Source organism: Hemitrygon akajei, chromosome 9, assembly GCF_048418815.1.
Source record: "Hemitrygon akajei chromosome 9, sHemAka1.3, whole genome shotgun sequence".
Taxonomy (NCBI): domain Eukaryota; kingdom Metazoa; phylum Chordata; class Chondrichthyes; order Myliobatiformes; family Dasyatidae; genus Hemitrygon; species Hemitrygon akajei.
The window spans coordinates 88,926,586-88,946,494 of NC_133132.1; the positions used below are offsets into that span (position 1 = coordinate 88,926,586).

The 19,909-nt window shown below is 41.0% G+C and overlaps 1 protein-coding gene across 1 annotated transcript in view; it reads left to right on the forward strand.

Moving 5' to 3' along the window:
• lmbrd1 (LMBR1 domain containing 1) overlaps positions 1-19,909 on the forward strand; it is a 184,775-nt gene that overhangs the window by 30,424 nt on the left and 134,442 nt on the right. The window lies entirely within an intron of this gene.

Consider the following 19,909-nt stretch of genomic DNA (forward strand, 5'->3'; position numbering starts at 1 on the left):
GTCAAAGGCTAAAAATGCAGAAAAAAATTAAGCCAAACCACAGAAAACCAAATCTGAAAGCCATCAAATCCGTTTAAATTCATTCCAATGACATTGAATTCTTGGAGTTTCATTAATGTTAAAGGGCACTTCCCACTTTTAGAGTCATAGAAATGTACAGCCAATTTAGTCTGTATTAAACAATTTAAACTGCCTTCTCCTTTCGACCTGCACCAGGACCATAGCCCTCCATACATACCCCTACTATCCATGTACCTATCCAAAATTCTCTTAAATGTTGAAATGGAACATGCATGCACCACTTATACTGGTAGGTCATGACCCTTTGAGTGTAGAAGTTTCCCCTTGTGTTCCCCTCAGGTTTTCACCTTTCACCCTTAACCTATGACCTCTGGTTCCAAACTCAGTGGAAAAAGCCTGCTTGCATTTACTCTATCTATACCCCTCATAAATTTGTAAACCTCTATCAAATCTTCTCTCCATCTTCGACATTCCAAGGAATAAAGTCCTAACCAGTCTTTCCTTATAACACAGGTCCTCCATAACTGGCAATGTCCTTGTAAATTTTTTTCCATACTCTTTCAACTTTATTTACATCTTTACTGTGGGTAGGTCACCAAAACTGCCCACAATATACCAAATTAGGCCTTGCCAACATCTTTTACAACTTCAACATAATACACCATCCCCAATATTCAATATTTTGATTTTTTTTCTAGATTTTGTTTCCTATGTTAGTTTGAATCCAATAGGTTTTTAAAATGGGCCTTTTGGCCCACCATGCCCATGTTGCCCTTTGTGACTACCTATTCTAATCCCATTTACTAGTGAGATCCCCCTTTTACTTGTTATCTTTGGAAATATGGCTCGTTTGCCCCTTGATAACAGCCACTGGATTCCACGGCGACAAACCCAGCTTTCTCAGGCTTCACATGTCTAGGGTGGATATGACTTTGGTCCAGCCAGATTTGTGAGTTTGGGTGTCTTGTCCACCCAAGCCCCGTTCTTGTAAATGCTGTATAATTTACTACACCCCCCCCCCCCATCTCGGCAATCGCATATCAGCAAGAAATAAAGGATCTGTCCTCGTTGGTATACACAATCCCAGTGAATCTCCTCTCCACTCTCTCCAGCACAATCACACCCTTTTGTGTGGTGATTGGATCTTGCAAGGCCTGGTCTAACTTTCATAAAACTGTATTATGACATCCCATCTCTTACATTCAATGCCAAGACTAGTGAAGACAATAATTCCTTGTTCCTTCTTCACCACCTTTTTCAACTGTGCTTCCAATGTTATTGATCTATAGACCTGTACTCAAAACCCCTCTCTTCATCTGTGCCCTACCATTTACTGTGTATGTCCTCCCCTTGTTTACCTTCCTAAAATGTATTACATTTCAATTTTCAGGATAAAATGGCATTTGTGATTGCTGTGCCCAACCTTCTGCTGAACTGTATCATTTTGTAGCCTTAAACAACCTTCCTCACAATCTACTGCATTACCTCTGAACTCTTAATTATTAAAATTCCTATTATTTGCATTTTTTAACCTGAAAGGCAGCTGCTCTCAAACTACATTTATCAAGTCCTACTTGCTTTTGAAATAAACTTTCTGTCAATTTAGGACCTCAACTTGTAGACCATCCTTACCCCCCTCTGTGACTACCTTGAAACTTAAGGAATTATGATCACTTTTTGCAAGATGCCAGTGACACTTCTACCATTTGTTAGCTTCATTTCCCAATATTAAATCCAGCAGAATCATTTTGGTTAAAACAAACTCTCTTGGATAAACTTTATAAATTCTTTCCCATCTAATCCCTTTGCATTAAGGAACTTCCAGACACTATTAGGGAAGATAAAATCCACAGCTGCAGCTGACTGCTATCATTAGACTTTGAGATTTGTCAACATAATTGCTGCTGTTTCTCTTGCTGATTGTTAGGGGAGTCCTGTAATATAGCCCTAGCAGATGATTGCCCATTCTTATTCTGTTTTATCCATAGAGCCACATTGGAAAAGTTTTTCATGATGTCCTCCCTGCAGTAATGTTCTTCCTAATCAATATTACACTTCTTCTTTTAGCATCTTGTCTTTTATGTCTGAAGCCTCTATTGCCTGAAATGCTGAGCTGGTGTCCTGACCTCCTTTCATTGATGTTGCTGTGATTGTAATGGCATATTTCTGTGCTGATTAATGCTCAAAGTTCATCAGTTTTGCCATCTGATTCCTTGCATTAAGTAAATGCAGTTTAACCTATTTACTTAAATATCCTAATGTATTCTTTCTACTAAATCTCGGTTTATATTCTGTATTTTACTCTCACCACCTGCAGTATTACTATTTTGCATTCCGTCCCCTTGCCATATGAGTTTATTCTCCACAGCTGCATAAGCAACCTTGTTTTAATGTTGTACACCATCTCAGTTTGGGTGCAATCTGTCCTGTTGTAACAACCTTCTCTTTTGCTCTTTAACCTTCTACCTAACTAAGTTCACTTTGCAAGATCTCATCTCCCTTTGTACCGGTGCTGTTAGTACTTGCGTATACCATGACCAATGGATGGTCACCGTTCTATCGGAGATTGTCTTGCAGCATCTAATGGCTACTCCAAGGAGGCAGTATACCATTAAGAAGTCCTATTCCTCACTGCAGAAAGGCCTTTCACCTCCACTCGCTAGTGAGTTCTGTACCACTGTAGCTTTCTTAGTCTTCCTCTCCTGCTGTACAATACTGTGGTGCCACAAATTTGGCCAGTGCTTCCTTCCCCAAAGGGGACCCCACCCCCCAAAACAATATCTGAAATGCTATACCAGGTAAATGGTCACCAGGTATTCTTGTTTGCCTTATGTTTGGTAATCAGCCATTGCCTGTACCTAAGGTGTGACTGGTTTGCAAAATGGTGCCATCCACAATACTCCCAGTGGTGCGGGTACTTCACAGAGTCCATCCACAGTCTCAGCTGTGCTGTGATTTATTTGTCACATGCACATCAAAACAGTGAAATGCATCAACATATAGTGAAATGTGGTCAGTCAGGAGCTGCAGCTGGACACATTTTCTACATACATGCTCACCACTAGCTCTGAAAGTTTTCCTGATATCCCACATTCCGCAGAGACTAGTGGAGAAACTGTTGCTGCTTGGCCTTAATACTGCCATGGGTCGCTGGATTCTGGATTTCTTGACAGAGAGACCACAGTCAGTCCGTGTTGGTAGGAACATCTGACTTCATCACACTGAACACTGGATCCCCACAAGTCTGTGTGCTCAGCCCATTGCTGTTTACACTGCTAACACATGATTGTGCAGCAAGATTCAAGGGGAACCTGATCATTAAATTTGCTGATGATACCACAGTGGTGGGGCTCATTAGCAAAAATGATGAAACAATGTGCATGGAGGAGGTCAAACACCTAGAGAGCTGGTGCAGTGACAACTTGATGCTTAATGTCACCAAAACCAAGGAGATGATCGTCGATTTCAGACGGTCTCAGCCTGAGCACACACCGCTCAGCATCAGCGGCTCCACAGTGGAGAGAGTGGAAAGCATCAAGTTCCTTGGGGTGCAGATCTTGGACAATCTCACCTGGTCCAGGAACACCACTGGGATTGTGAAACGGGCCCAGCAGAGATTGCACTTTCTGAGGAAACTTAAACAAGCATCACTCCCCACTAACATCTGAACTCCATTCTACAGAGGCGCGGTTGAGAGTGTGCTGACCTTTTGCATCACAGCCTGGTACTCCAGCTGCAGTGCTGCCGACAAAAAAGCCTTGCAGAGGGTGGTTAGATGAGCAGAGAAGGTTATTGGGGTCTTCCTACCTTCTGTCCAAGACCTCTTTCAGAGTCGATGCCTCCAGAAGACACGGTACATCATTAAAGATCCCTCACACCCTCTCCATAAACTGTTTGTTCTTCTGCCATCAGGCAAACGTTGCAGGAGCATCAAAACAAAAACCACAAGGCTACTAAACAGCTTCCTCCCACAGGCAGTCAGACTGCTAAATAACTGCTCTATCTGACTCTGCTTTGGACACTTTTAACTTGCACTGGACACTTATAACTTGATTTTAACTGACATGTGGCTGCTGTGTTTTACTATTTATTGTTGTGTTTATTATTTAGTGTTGCGTTTGTTATGTTATGATTGCACTGCCCCTGGGAAACGCTGCCTCATTCTGCCCTGCAGAGCTGATGTACAGTTAGAATGACAATAAAGTTTTTGAATCTTGAATCTTGTTCTTGGGAGCATATCATGGCCCTGACTGTTCCTGCTTGAATTCCTTAATAGATAGTGTATTAAAAGCAGAGATTTATAGTTTCGTGATTGCTAAGGGTGTTAGAGTAATGCGAATGTGGAAGAATGGAGCTGGGAAAAAAAATTAAACCAAGATTGAATGGTGGAAGAGACTCGGAGCTGGTTTGTTAATTCAGCTCCTGTATTTTATGTGGTCTATCAGCGGCATCAACAGAGCTTTACCAAGAGGGATTTCTCACAGGTCAGCGATGGTTATTTAAAAAGGTTGCATCAAAAGTGTTTCTCCATTGTACAAAGCCTATCAGCGGCGTCAACAGAACTCAAGGAACTAAATAAAGTACAGAAGGGATAAACAGGGCAGCCATTGTACAGGAGTAGGCCAGTGGCGAGAGTAGAAGCGACAGGCTTTGCCTCAAAGGAGGCTTCGGCTCTATGTAAAGCATCTGTTAAGGTTTCCTTTTAGTGTTTTTTTTTCCCCCCCTCTCTTAGTGTACGATTTAAATCGCTGTGGTGTGCTCTTTGTGCCAGATGTTGGAGAACTGGGAGACCCTGAGTTTCCAGGGGAATTATATGTGCGTGAAGTGCATTGGGCTGCAGTTTCTTGAAGACCGTATTAGGGATCTGGAGCAGCAACTGGATGACCTTCAGCTTGTATGGGAGAGTGAGGATATAATTGATCAAAGTTACAGGGATGTAGTCATCCTGAAGTTGCAGGAGGCAAGTAGCTGGGCGACCGTCAGGAGAAATGGAAATGGGCAGTTAGAGCACAACACCCCTGTGGACATTCCCCTCAAATACAAGTATACCGCTTTGGATCCTTTTGCAGGGGATGACCTCCTGGGAGAATTCCACAGCGACGGGGTTACAGGCACTGAGCATGAGTCCGTGGTGCAGAAGGGAAAGAGAGCGAAGAAGGGAGCGGTAGTGATAGAGGACTTGATAGTGAGGGGAACAGACAGGAGATTCTGTAGTTGTGAATTGGACACCCCAATGATATGTTGCCACCCAGATGCCAGAATCAGGGTTGTCTCAGATCGTGTCCACAACATTTTCGAGAGGGTCGGGGAGCAGCTAGATGTCTTGGTACATATTGGTACCAATGACATAGGAAGGAAAAGTAATGAGGTCCTGAAAAGAGAATTGAGAGAGCAAAGTAGAAAGCTGAGAAGCAGGACCTCCCGGGTAGTAATTTCTGGATTGCTACCCATGCCATGTGCCAGTGAATGTAGAAACAGGATGATTTGGCAGATAAATGTATGGCTGAGGTGGTGCAGAGACCAGGGCTTCAGGTTGTGGATAATTGGGATCTCTTCTGGGGGTGGTATGATCTGTTCATAATTGAGTTGTGCCTGAACCCGAGGGGGATCAGTATTCTCACGGGCAGGTTTGTTAGAGCTGTTGGGGAGGGTTTAAACTAACTTGGCAATGGTTGGGAACTGGAGTGAAGGTAATCAGGAAAGGACGGATAGTGAAAAAGTAAAGATAGCATGTAGTCAGATTGTCAGAAAGGGCAGGCAGGTGATGGAGCTTAGTTGCAGCCAACTGGCTGAGTATCAAATCATTAGGGATGCAGAGTCAGAAAGGACAGCAAATACGGTACTCAAGGTGTTGCATCTAAATGCATGTATAAGAAATGAGGTGGATGATCTTGTTGCAATATTACAGATTGCCAGGCAATGTTCCCTCTAAGCTGTGCGCGTGTGCACGCCCACACGTTTTTCAACCAGCGCACAAAGGAAATTAATGTGCGCACAAAAGGTTAGTTACCTAAAATAATGTTGTAATTAATAATTATACTTATTGAAAATAATCTTTTAGCTAAATGTTTCTGTTAACTACCGTAGATTCCGGACTACAGAGCGCACCTGATTTTTAGCCGCTGGCACTAATTTTAGAAATAAAATCATTTTTTTAAATGTAAAGGCCGCACCGGATTTTAGGCCGCAGGTGTCCCACGTTGTAATATGAGATATTTACACAGAAAGATATTACACGTGAGGATTTTTTTAACTTTTAATTAAATCCATATGGTAACAAAAACAAATACATATTGCAAATGCTTTTTTTCGAACCGTGCCCGTACGCGGCTACTTTTAAATATACGTTGCGTATACTTCTTTACTGAACAACATTCCAATATCTCCTAACGACTGGTAAAAAATATATATACTGCAGCCTACCAGGAAAAGTTATTGATACCTTTAACTTAAAAGCAGAGTTCGCTCGGATCCAAAGCCGCTCGCGTAATGCCGCTCCCCCCCTCCTTTCCGTTTCATCGCAAACGGCATTTAAAAGCAGATTTCGCTCAGATCCAAAGCCGCTCCGCCGCTCCCCCCCTCCTTTCCGTTTCATCGCAAACGGCATTTAAAAGCAGATTTCGCTCAGATCCAAAGCCGCTCCGCCGCTCGACCCCCTCCGTCCCGTTTCATCGCAAACGGCATTTTCCCACAAGACGCCGCGAAACCGGGTGTGTCGTCATAGCATCCCGCGATGTAGTACAGAAAACAAATATAGTTTAAACTAAGAGGGTAGGTAGCACAATGCTTCGAGTGTTTTCCATGTTGATGAGGGTGAGTACAAATGACTGATTTACAATAATTTAATTGTGAAAGTGCGCTTGATTTATCGTACAATTTCATTGGACCTCTGTGAACTACTCATCAATTTTATTGGTCTACTGTTACGAGGCAAAATGTTTACGAGGCGGCATGAAAAAAACTTTGCATTAGCCGCATCGGATTATTGGCCGCAAAGTTCAAAGCTGTTCAAAATGTGGGAAAAAAGTAGCGGCTTAAAATCCGGAATCTACGGTAGTTAAGTCGGCTTTTCAGATAACCACAATGCATGTCACTAATTTACATCACCTCATCTTTCCTGTTCCGGTTTGTACAGCTGCATCACGGCAGCAGCCATCTTTGGCGGACAGTGTTCATATCGTAAACTTCACATTTGGCGATGAACAAGTTAATGCCTTATGTCTAAAATATCATGATTTTCCAGCTGAAGATACTGTAATAGTTGGACAGTATAATGATTTCAAATTTTCCGTGCAAGAAAAAGTTAAATCCAAACTGATTTCAAACTTTGCTTAAATGGTGACATTTGTACTTCAAAATGAACATGGGTAAATGCTAGACAGGAGAGAGAAAAAATAACTGAGTAACTTAAATATCCTATTTTATTGTTATTCTGTGCAGTATTATGTCAAATATTTTGTAAACCTACATAAACTGTGCCGTGTGTGCATTCAGTGCGCACATACTTTTGTCACAGGAAAAAAATGTGCATAACTTAAGATTTTTGCGTACACTGACTACTAAAAATTAAAGGGAATGTTGTTGCCAGCTATGATGTGGCCATCACTGAATCATGGCTGTAGGATAGGTCAGCTCCCAACTACGGGAGCTGAATGTTCAAGGTTACACATTGTATCGGGAGAGATAGCAAGGTAGACAGAGGGAGTGGTGTGGCTCTACTGGTAAAGAATGGCATCAAATCAGTAGAAAGATGTGACATAGGAACGGAAGATGTTGTATCCTTGTGGGTTGAGTTAAGAAGGACAGTTATATACAGACCTCCCAACAGTGGCTGGGAGGTGGACCACAGATTACAGCAGGAAATAGAAAAGACCAGTCAAAAGGGCAATGTTATGGCAGCCATGGGAGATTTTAACATGCAGGTCGATTGGGAAAATCAGGTTGGTAATAGATCTCAAGAAAGTGAATGCCTAAGAGATAGCTTTTTGAGCAATTTGTCATTGAGCCTACTGGAGGATCAGCTATACTGGATTGGATGTTATGTAATGAACCGGAGGGGATTAGGGAGTTTAAGGTAAGTTTTTTAGACATAGTGGTGTGTGTGTGTGTGTGTGGAATGAGCTGCCGGCGACGGTGGTGGAAGTGGATACAATAGGGTCTTTTAAGAGACTCCTGGACAGGTACATGGAGCTCAGAAAAATAGAGAGCTATGGGTAATCCCAGGTAATTTCTTTGGTAACGACATGTTCGGCACAGCTTTGTGGGCCGAAGTTTCTGTATTGTGCTGTTTGTGTTTTCTATGTTTCTATGAACCAGTGATCACAATATGTTTTTGTTCAATTTGAAATTTGAAGAGAGAAAATAAAGTCTGATGTAGCAGTATTTCAGTGGAGCAAGGGAAATTACAGTGGCATGAGAGAGGAACTGGCCAAAGTAAATTGGAAGGACCTGCTGGCAGGGATGTCAGCTGAGCAGCAATGGCTTTCGTTTCTGGGAAAAGTGAGGAAGGTGCAGGACATGTGTATTCCAAAGATGAAGAAATACTGAAATGGTAAAATAGTACAACCATGGCTGACAAGGGAAGCCAAAGTGATTGTAAAAGCAAAAAGGCATATGACAAAGCAAAAATTAGTGGGAAGATAGAGAATTGGGAAGTTTAAAAAAAACACCTATAGAGAGCAACTAAAAAGTCATTAGAAAGGAAAAGATGGAATATGAAAGCAAGCTAGCAAATAATATCAAAAGTGGATAGTAAAAGTTTTTTCACGTAGTTAAAAATAAAAGAGAAATGAGAGTGGATTTAGGACAGCTAGAAAATGAGGCACTAGAAATAATAATGGGACAAGGAGATAGCTAATCAGTATTAGTATTTTGCATCAGTCTTCACTGTGGAAGACACTAGCAGTATACCTGATGTAGTGTGTGAAGGAAGAGAAGTGGGTGCAGTTACTGTTACAAGAGAAGGTACTCAAAAAGTTGGAAGACCTAAAGGTACATAAGTCAACCAGAGCAGATGAACTGGACCCTAGGGTTCTGAAAGAGGTAGTGTTAGAGATTGCGGTGGCATGAGAAATGAGAAAAATCATTGGACTCTAGCATGGTGCCATAGGACTGGAAAACTGCAAACATTACTCTACCCTTTAAGAAAGGTGGAAGGCAGCAGAAAGGAAATTATAGACCAGTTAGCCTGACCTCAGTGGTTGGGTAGATGTTAAGAGTCAACCACTGAGGATGACATGTATGTAACCTTCAGGTTCGGCCAGCGGCCGTTAGTTTAGGGAAGACAGTCTCTGGCCCTGCCAAGTGTGTGAAATCTGAGGTGCACAACCTCTTGTTTGTGTGGATGCTGTGTGATCTGTTCCTCCATTACAAATCAGTACCACAAATTAACAGAAAGTACATTGTATGCAATTAAATGATTTAGCTCTTTAATTCTTAATTTGACTGAAATTCTTAATGTGTCTGAAAAGAGGATGCTGTCCAAGTTGCATGCCATCTTGGACAATGTCTCTCATCCACTCCATAATGTACTGGTTAGGCACAGGAGTTCATTCAGCCAGAGACTCATTCCACCGAGATGCAACACTGAGCGACATAGGAAGTCATTCCTGCTTGTGGCCATCAAACTTTACAACTCCTCCCTCGGAGTGTCAGACACCCTGAGCCAATAGGCTGGTCCTGGACTTATTTCCACTTGTCATAATTTACTTATCATCATTATTTAATTATTTATGGTTTTATGTTGCTATATTTCTACATTATTCTTGGCTGGTGCGACTGTAACAAAATCCAATCTCCCTCGGGATCAATAAAGTATGTCTGTCTGACTAAAGTGTTAGTAAAGAAGAACAAAAAGAAAGGGGCCCATTTTAATGAAACAGTGTAATGTGCATGTTGGAGCTCAAGGTTTCCCTTCTGTTGGTCTTCCATCGATTTCCCTGGGCTTCGTCAACTCCCGGCTCCACTCCAAGTCCACTCTGTCCTGCTGTCTACGACCCCTCTCCTTTCTGGCGTCTTCTCTCTTCATCTCTCGCCAAACAGAAGACCCAGATCACCTTGTTCTCAGGCATACAACAAGAAAGGAACACTCCCTTCATTGGACGGTGCACATTCCAAAGCCTCCGTTATCTCTAGCCATAACCCAAACACTGCTGCTACAGAAAAACCATTACCTTAAGCAGTGAAACTTTTCCCAGAGCGTTACACTCTTCCCCCACCAAATTTAGTCATGTCCTCATGACATTGAGATAATTTGCCAACCCTTCCTGCAAAGTACAAAGTCCCACCCAGGTGTAAAAGGCAGTGACATAGCTTTCCAAAGCGGTAGGGGCCACACTCTGACTGACAGACAGACATACTTTATTGATCCCGAGGGGAATTGGGTTTTGTTACAGTTACACCAACCAAGAATAGTGTAGAGATATAGCAATATAAAACCATAAATAATTAAATAATAATGATAATAAGTAAATTATGACAAGTGGAAATAAGTCCAGGACCTCAAGTGTCCCTCTTCATCACAGTTATAACAAAAAATACTACTGCTTACCTTCCTGCAGAACCCTGCCCACCTGCAGCCCCCTGTGTAGTCAGTTGCCTTAAGGAGTCCACCTCTCTATCAGTTTCATCATATGGTGGGGGCGAGCCCACACCTGCTGATAACAACCAGGACATCTCAGTTCTCAACTCTGCCATGATCTGCTTTACCACTCCCCGGGTTGGGCTGTCCGTGGGGACTGTACGCTGCTGCTGGAGCCCTCAGCGTGTTCTTCTCCTCCAGAGCTTTTCTGATCAGCTAAACAAATGAGGGAGAGGAGGGCCGCGTCTTAGGAAACAGTTGGCGACCCCAAGCGATCAGGTCCTGAGACTGGGCGCCTTTTGCTATTTGGTCCATCCACCTCAGCTGCCTAAATGGCCCCTCTGCGCCACAAGCAATTTAGCTGCTTCTCTAGCCGAAAGATGTAGGCAGAAAGCTTCTTACCCCTTCTGATGCATGTTCTGAAGTCCTGTCATGAGCTCCATTGGGCTTCCCGTCATGCCAAACACATTATCCAATGACTGCATGTAAGCAGAGGCAGTGGCAAGGGGGTACTGGGACCTTACGGCTCTCACAAGGTCAGCAGCCAGCCTGCCCCCTCAAACTCTCTACCAATCTCTGTCTATTTACATCATCAGAGCACTGCTACTCATCTAACAACTGAGAGGTCTGCTCCACCCAAGTCTCACACACCTCTTCCCCCTCAGGAGTGGGCATTATTTTGGAGAATATTCTTAGCTTCCAATAACTAGGACCCTCTGCCTGTGCACTGGGTCGTTTATTTGGCAGAGAGGTAAAGGCTGCTATTGACTCAGAAAGCTCGCTCTTCACTGGGGGATGGGAACTAATTAGACATTCCAAATTCGGTGACTCCTTCCCCTCACTCCTCAGAAACGAGAGAACCCTGTCTTTGAAGTGTCTGCCCTCAGCTATGGGAAACTCGACCTGTGACTCAGCTCGTTCTGCTACATTCTTCTCCCTGACGGTATGGACAGGCCGTAGCCTCACCTCAGCTGGGGCCCCAATAGTACCAGGCAGTTCCACTGCTGTTACGTCAGCACTAGTCTGAATGAACTAAAGCAAGGTCTGTGCCCGCTATTTTATCAAACCTCCGCCCCACAATCGTAACTTTGCCGACAGCTTTAACAGTACTTAAAAGTTGAATTAACAGTTCATCCGGAGTATGAATACCTACCCCACTCAACATGTATGCATTCATTACCGGTAACCCTGTGGATGCACGCCACCAGTCAACCCCAGCAGCATCCATACTCGCACAGACTTAAACACACAACCCACTGGTTCAATGCTCGAGGCAATCACCCAGCATCCAGCGAAATCAATCCCGGGTGTAACCTTCAGGTTCGGCCAGCAGCTTTAGTCTAGGGAAGACAAACGTGTGAAATCTGAGGTGCACAACCCCTTATTTATGTGGATGCTGTGTGATCTGTTCCCCATTACAAATCAGTACCACGAAATAACAGAAAGTACACCAGATGAAATTAAATGATTTAACTCTTGAATTATTATTTTGATGAAAGGCTTAGTAAAGAAAAATGAAAAGAAAAGGGCCTATTTTAATGAAACTGTCTAATGTGCACGTTGGAGCACACAGTTTCCTTCCGTTGGTCCTCCATCGATTTCCCTTCATCGATTCCCGGCCCCACTCCAAGTCTATTCCGTTCTGCTGTCCATGACCTCTCCTTTCTGGCGTCTTCTCTCCATCTCTCGCTGAACAAAAGACCCAGATTATCACGTTCTCAGGCACACAACAAGAAAAGAACACTCCCTTTGTTAGATGGCGCACATTCCAAAAGCCCAGTTATCTTTAGCCATAACCCAAACACTGCTGCTACAGAAAAACCATTACATTAGCAGTGAAGCCTTTCCCAGGGTGTTACATGGTGACACAGGACAAGATGATACAAAGTCAGCATGGTTGCCTTCTGGGAAAATCCTGCCTGACAAACCTGTTGGAATTGTTTGAACAGATTGCAAGTAGGATAGGTAAAGGGGATGTCATGGATGTTGTGTATTTGGACTTTCAGAAGGCCTTTGACAAGGTGCCACACATGAGGCTGCTTACCAAGTTAAGAGCCCATGGTATTACAGAAAGTTACTAACCTGATTAGAGCATTGGCTGATTGGTAGGAGGCAGTGAGTGGGGAAAAAAAGGATACTTGGTTGGCTGCCAGTGACTAGTGGTGTTCCACAGGGGTCGGTGTTGGGGCCACTTCTTTTTTTGCTGTATATAAATGATTTAGATGATGGAATAGATGGTTTTGTTGCCAAGTTTGCAGATGATTGGTGGAGGGGCAGGTAGTGTTGAGGAAATGGGTAGGATGCAGAAGGACTTGGACAGATTAGGAGAATGGGCAAGAAAGTGGCAAATTTTATACAATGTTGGAAAATACATGGTCATGCACTAGAAATAAATCTACAGAGTATTTTCTAAACGGGGATAAAATCCAGAAATCTGAGATGCAGAGGGACTTGGGAATCCTTGTTCAGAACACCCTGAAGGTTAACTTGCACGTTGAGTTGGTGATATGGAAGGCACGAGCCATGTTAGAATTCATTTCAAGAGGTGTGGAATACAAGAGCAAGGATGTGATGCTGAGGTTTTATAAGGCACTAGTGAGGCCTCACCTTGAGTATTGTGAACAGTTTTGGGCCCTTCATCTTAGAAAAGATGTGTTGGCATTGGGGAGGGTCCAGAGGAGGTTCACAAGGATGATTCCAGGAATGAAAGGGTTATCATAGAAGGAATGTTTGATAGCTCTGGGCCTGTACTTGCTGCAATTCAGAAGGATGAGGGGGGATCTCATTGAAACCTTTCGAATGTTGAAAGGCCAAGATAGAGTTGATGTGGAAAGGATGTTTCCCATGGTGGGAAAGTGGAGAGTCTGGGACAAGAGGACACAGCCTCAGGATAGAGGGGCGCCCTTTCGAAACGGATTTAGAGAAATTTTTTTAACAAAGCTGGTGAATTTGTGGAATTTGTTGCCACATGCAGCTGTGGAGGCCAGGTTGTTGGGTGTATTTAAGGCCGAGATAGATCTTGATTGGACATGGCATCAAAGGTGACGGGGAGAAGGCCAGGAACTGAGGTTGAGGAGGAGATAGAAAAAAGGATCAGCGATGATTGAATGGCGGAGCAGACTCTATGAGCCAGATGGACTATGTCTTATAGTCTTTATGATCTTAGATTACCAACGCAATAACTTATAATTTGGAGTACTAAATTAGTGACCTTTCACTGTTTCAGATCATCAAGTACAATTACTCTGTTGACCTTTCCATGTTTTTAAACTCTAAAATACTATTATTTAAGTAACCTTTCTGACGGCAAACAAAATTCTGATGACAGATTATAGACATGAAAAAGTTGTTTTTTTTCTGTTGCTCCCTCCATAGATTCTTCAAAACCTGAGTATTGGCACAGTTTATTTGAAGTTTTTACTTTACAACAATCTATATATTACTCTAAGAAATGCAGATAAAAGTAACAATGCAAAATCAGTTGTTGAAATATTTTGGATGATAGGAAGACAAATGATGCATTTAGCATATATTTGTGAAAACTATCCATTTAGTCCATTTGGAAAGTTATCATTGACCTCTTTCCACAAAAATCAGAAATTTTTTGACACTCTCTGAGTTTGTCATTAAAGATTCCTGGGAAGACATCAATGGGAATTGAGGGATAAACTCTTCAAATAACTGGAGTAATACAATCATAAAGTAAAATAATTATGGCGGTTCATCAAGCTCAGGACATTGTTCAGTCAAGGAATGTCCTTGATTCATCTGTCTTCAACTGATCCATTGTATGATTGTTGTCCACCATTCCTGAATATACCGTAGTTCGTTCCATCCACAGCTGCTTACGTGATGAAACAGTTCATTCTCGTCTGCAGTGTGGCTTGGATAACATTCTGACATACATTGATTGGTGACACATAATATTCATTGCATGCAAATACAGTAACAAACTGCAATAAAATGTAAAAGAGTTTCAATGGTATTATCATTGCCAAAATTCCTCATAATCCAAATCCTGTATGGGAGTCACTCTTGACTAAAAATTAACTGGACCAGCCAAATAAATATTGTAGCCGCAAGATAAGATCAGATAATGAATTGTCTCCAGTGACTGATTCAGTGTTGACTGCCAGAAGTATTTCTATGATCTGCAAAGCATATGGGAATCTAAAATTCCTGGGTAAGTGCTTTTCTGACAATATTTGAGAAACTTACAATCTTCCAGGACAAAGTGGCCCACTTAGCTAAAGTTTTTTCTACCTCTCTTAACATTTATTTCCTCTTCCACTAGTACACAGCAGATTCAATATTTCAAGAAAGTTTTAATTTGCTGAGACTTAAGCAATAATTCCTTGACATATAACCTTCACTACTTGGATAAGAGCAGCTTGTGCATGGTAATGTCATCTTAAAACAATTTTCCTCAAGTGACTCTGTAGTGACTTCAAAATATAATGCTAATTCTTCAGTGTTGGAGGCTTATAATTCTAGAACACCTTGCTTCATAGCTTTGGACATAAATTCACATATAGATTGCAATAGTTCCAGAAATGTGCTCAGCACACCTTCAGAAAAATAAGGGCATTAAAGGGTCTTTCCAGTAACATCCAAGTCGCATGATGGAATAATATAAACAAATAGTTACTGTATTTATTTTCTTTATTAGTGTATTTCTCATTTGTGAATTAGTTCTTGCAGCTGTTGTATAAATTATTTTCTAATTTTTTAGTATTTCAAAATATAATGTAAAACAAATTCAAAACCTATGAACTGCATGCTTAGGTACTCATTGCTTTTAGTTTTTGAGTCTAACTAAAAAATTTTAGTGTACTTTTTTATTATCTGACTTCATTAAAAATTAAAGAAGCCACTCAAAAATGTTTCTTCTAAGGTGGAAAAGAATTGGAAGTCAGTTTGATAGGCCACTGGTATAAAATGTGTTTATTCAGCCACATGTTTGTACATCTTGGCCCAAATTTCCATAGCAGTCCATGGAATCTGATATTGATCAAGCGTTTGAATTATTTTCACATGGTTTAAAGGAACAATCTCAATAACTGGTAGTTGTTTTTATTTCGGAACACGTAGTGAATAACAGAAGTAGGTAACTTTTCAGCATGGCAGCATTAACAATACACTTAAATCAGATTACCATCTGTTCCTTAATCCATTTAATGTTTTAAATAATACCTTGCTTCTCCCTTGGAAAAGATTGGATACAAATATTTCCCTCATGTATTTGTAGTACATTCTGTAAAAAAAATAAACAAACTGTTACGGTCCCAGAGTAGTGAGATTACTGGACTAACATCCAGAAACTTGACGAGCTTGATGTAGAGACAATAGTTCAAATTCAATAACAGGAGCTGAAAATTTAAGTTAGTCTGACTAAACCATAGGTAATAGTGAACAGGATGCTGCTGGTTGTCATAAAAATAACCCATCTTGTTCACTTCTTCTGGGACGGAAATAGGGTGTCATTGTGACCCCAGACACATATTAGTTGACTGACTGGTTTCTGATGATGCTAAACAAGCTATCTACGAGCACTTTAAAGACAGTCAATAAATATTGATCTTACCAGTAGTACCAATATCCTGTGAATGAATAATAACCAAAAATATAGCACACATTGACTCTACAAAGAAAGTACAAAGGAATTGTTGAAGTAGAATTTACTGTAGTTAAATGTTAATATCCAAAACTTGTCAGAATTGGACTGTACTGCCATGACCTTAGCAGCAATAACATTTTGTTCTTGGTATATACATTGAATATCACAGCGTTTCTGTGCTGAGACAAACGAAATTCCCAGCAGTGGACTTGAGGTAAATAATTACAAATGTAAATAATGTAACGAATGCTAATTAAGGAATTTAAACTGCGCACAAAAGATTGTCACCTTCTCCTCATTGGCATGTTAAGTATATTTCATGATTGTACACAATCACATTGTCTTGTATGGTTTCTGTGGACAGCGTAGACAACATGAAGTTTGTGATACGTCTGCCAATTTTAGAACTAGCTTATTTATACTGGTCTTATTGAAGAGATTATTGATTCGCTATGTTGAATTCCAAAGAAGCAAAGGGTGTGAAGTGCAAAAGAACTACTAGATCATTTAAAGCAGAATGATACAGTAGAAATTGCTACACCTAAAGCTCATGAGGTCAGGAATGTGCAGCTACGAGAAGTATTTATGTACAATACAGAAACTGGTGTTACCTGCATGTATTGTCACAATACAAAAGTTGCTGGAAAATTTGTAAGTGGGAAGGAGAGGTATTTAGAAATGACTTTTTAAGGCATCATTTAGCAAGCAAATCACACATGGACAGTGTGCAAAAACTCTGGTGAGCAAATACTTCATTACCTGCTACAGGCATGTTTTGTGAGAATGCAGATGAATGAGAGAGAAAACAATCAAGCCCAGAGGAGATCAAAGTTCTTATTGACAGTGTTTTGCGAGCTGTTAAAATGAATACCTCTATATATAAAGTTCAGTGTGCACATGTTGTCATCACTAGGCAAAAAATTGCACAACACAAAATTTTTGCACACACTGGTCATTACAAATTAGAGTGAACATTGGTTATGAGGTTGAGCCAGTTCTAAAGCTCAACTTTTGTGAATCTCTAGGATAAATGGCATCCATTTTAAGATATTTTGATTATGTATTGGCAAAACTAGTATCTCATTCTTTCATTCATTAAGTTTTGTATAGAAGCTAAGTATAGTTCACTTTTGTCTAAATTTGAACTTCTTTCATTTAATACAGGCTCATCACTTTTAATTGTTAATATCTGCATCACCTGCTATTTATGGTGGGTACAGAGCTCAGCAAGGATCTGTACCTGGGTTATCATTGCATTTGTCCATCTATCATTGGGTCACTATCTAATTTGATGCTATTACCACCTGCATCAGCCATCATTAATGATGAGTACAGAGTTCATCAGGGAATTTTTCCAGGATCCTGTTATTATTTGCTCATCTGGAGTACATTGGATCATTCGGCCTGAGATCTAAACCAACCAAGAAATTAAGGCTAAATCCACAAACAACATAATCCAGATATTAGAAATCTGAAAGATTATGATGAATTGCTAAATATTTTCATGTTTTAAATTTTTTTTAGTATTTTCCATTTTTATTACGGAGTCTAAAGGTTCTTTGCAAAGGAAAACAGAAAATACAAGTGATTACTGTATTACAGAAGGGTTATATTCCTCGAAGTTTGCAGCATAATATGAAGCCCAATCATCAGCTAAGTAAATATCACAGACAGATGACCTGTCTTCTTTTGATATGCCCGGAGAAAGCTAGTTACCTGATGCTGTAGAATTTATTATTGAGCCTGGGATGCTGTAATGTGCCTAGCTCAAAGATGATTTGCTGTTCCTCAAGCATATATTGGACTTCTTTATAACAGTGCAGCATACCACAGACAGATTAGAATGGGAATGGGACAGAACATGAAACTAACAGTCTGCGGGAGTTACTGTGAGCTTGTACTTGCCTGAACCTCACTTCTAAAGGATAGTTAGTGTTAGACAACCTGCTGTGTGTCTGAATTGTGTGAGAAGCTTGGAGTGAATGTTCCTACAATATAACCAATGCTAGTGACCCCAGAGAGAACACACTGAAATGTAGAAAATGTGGAAAGCTATAGAAGAAGGCTATTTGAGCCTAGGTTCCTGTTCCACTGCTTAATATGATCCAGGCTGCTGATCAAAATGTAATGCCCTGCTTCTCAATTTCTTCCCATATCTCTTGTTACTATGAGAATCATATCTACCATCTTGAACATATTTAATGTTTTGACATTAACTGTGTTCTCTGGTAGAGAATTCTCCAAATTCAGTAATATTTGGGTGATGAAGTTTCTCCTGGTCTCAGTCATGTTGCACAGAGACAGGTTTATCAGCCCATTATGCTCATTCTGACCATCCCATACCCAGTCTATCCATCCATGCCCATCATAATTTTTTATATCGGGTCCTCCATCTTCCTTCTCAGCTCCAAAGAAAACATACCCAGCATTTCTATACTGAAATATTCTATCCCAGGCATTACCCTGGTAAATTTCCTGGACCAGCTCCAGTGAATTCATGTCCTTTTCTGTTAAATGGTGCCTTGAACTGCACATGGTACCCCAACTGCCCAACGCTTTTTATGAAGTTGTATTCTGATATCTAAGTTCTTCTATTCTCTGACTTGGTTCACAAAATCCAGCACCCTGTTTGTCTTCTGTTACTTTATCTGTGCTGCCACCTTCAGGAATCTGTAAACATGTATTTTGAGTCCCTGCATTTCTCAATGCTCTCTGGGGCCATACCATTTACGGTGTAGCTACTTACCTTTTTAGATATTCCAAAATGCATCACTTAATATTTATTAGGGTTAAATTCCATTTGCCTTTGTTCTGCTCAGTCTTCCAGTGGATCATTATTGTTTTCAATTTAAAATGGTGTTCACTTAACAACAACACTTTGATTCTCATGTAATCTGTAAGTTTACTAATCATGCCTACTGTATTCATTAAAATTATTCATCTTTATGACAAGCAGCAAGGATCCGAGCCTGGATCCCCAGTTATAGACTTCTTGTCTCAAACCTAACTCTTTACGAAAATCGTCTGTTTCCTATTACCAAGATAACCAGATTCAATTGGGAAACTTGGATGTCAAGGGGTCTAACCATTTGGATTGGCATTTTGTATCAGATCCTGTCAGGACCGTGTTGGAGTCCTACATGACTTCTATCTTTTGACAGTGATTTGTGCTTCTAGTGTTTTCCACCATCAGGAGCATCTTCTTGTTTGCAAGTAGTCTGTACATTCCTATCAGATTTTTCAAGTTTCATTGCGATCTCCTTTCAGTCTTTTGGTGAATGCTTGCCCTGTATTCCAATCTCCCTTCATACTCAGTCTTGTCATCTGAGGAGTCAGTCCAGTGAACCTTTACTGCACTTGATCCACAGAACAACCTCCCTCAAATTAGGGATCCAAAACAGCATTGGTGTTTATGGTGTGGTCTAACCAAGACCTTGTGCAATTACATTAAGACACCTCTGCTTTTGCACTTAAATTATTTTGCTGTAAAGGTCAATGGACCACTTGACTTCAACTGCCTGCTTCATCTCCATGTTTACTGTCATTGGCTGGTATACAAGGACCCCAGGTCTCCTTTCCTAATCTATTACCATTCAGATAATCTGTCTCCCTGTTATTGCCACCAAAGGGGATAATCTCACACCTATCAATAATCTGTTGCATCTGCCTTGCATTTGTCCATTCACATCGGA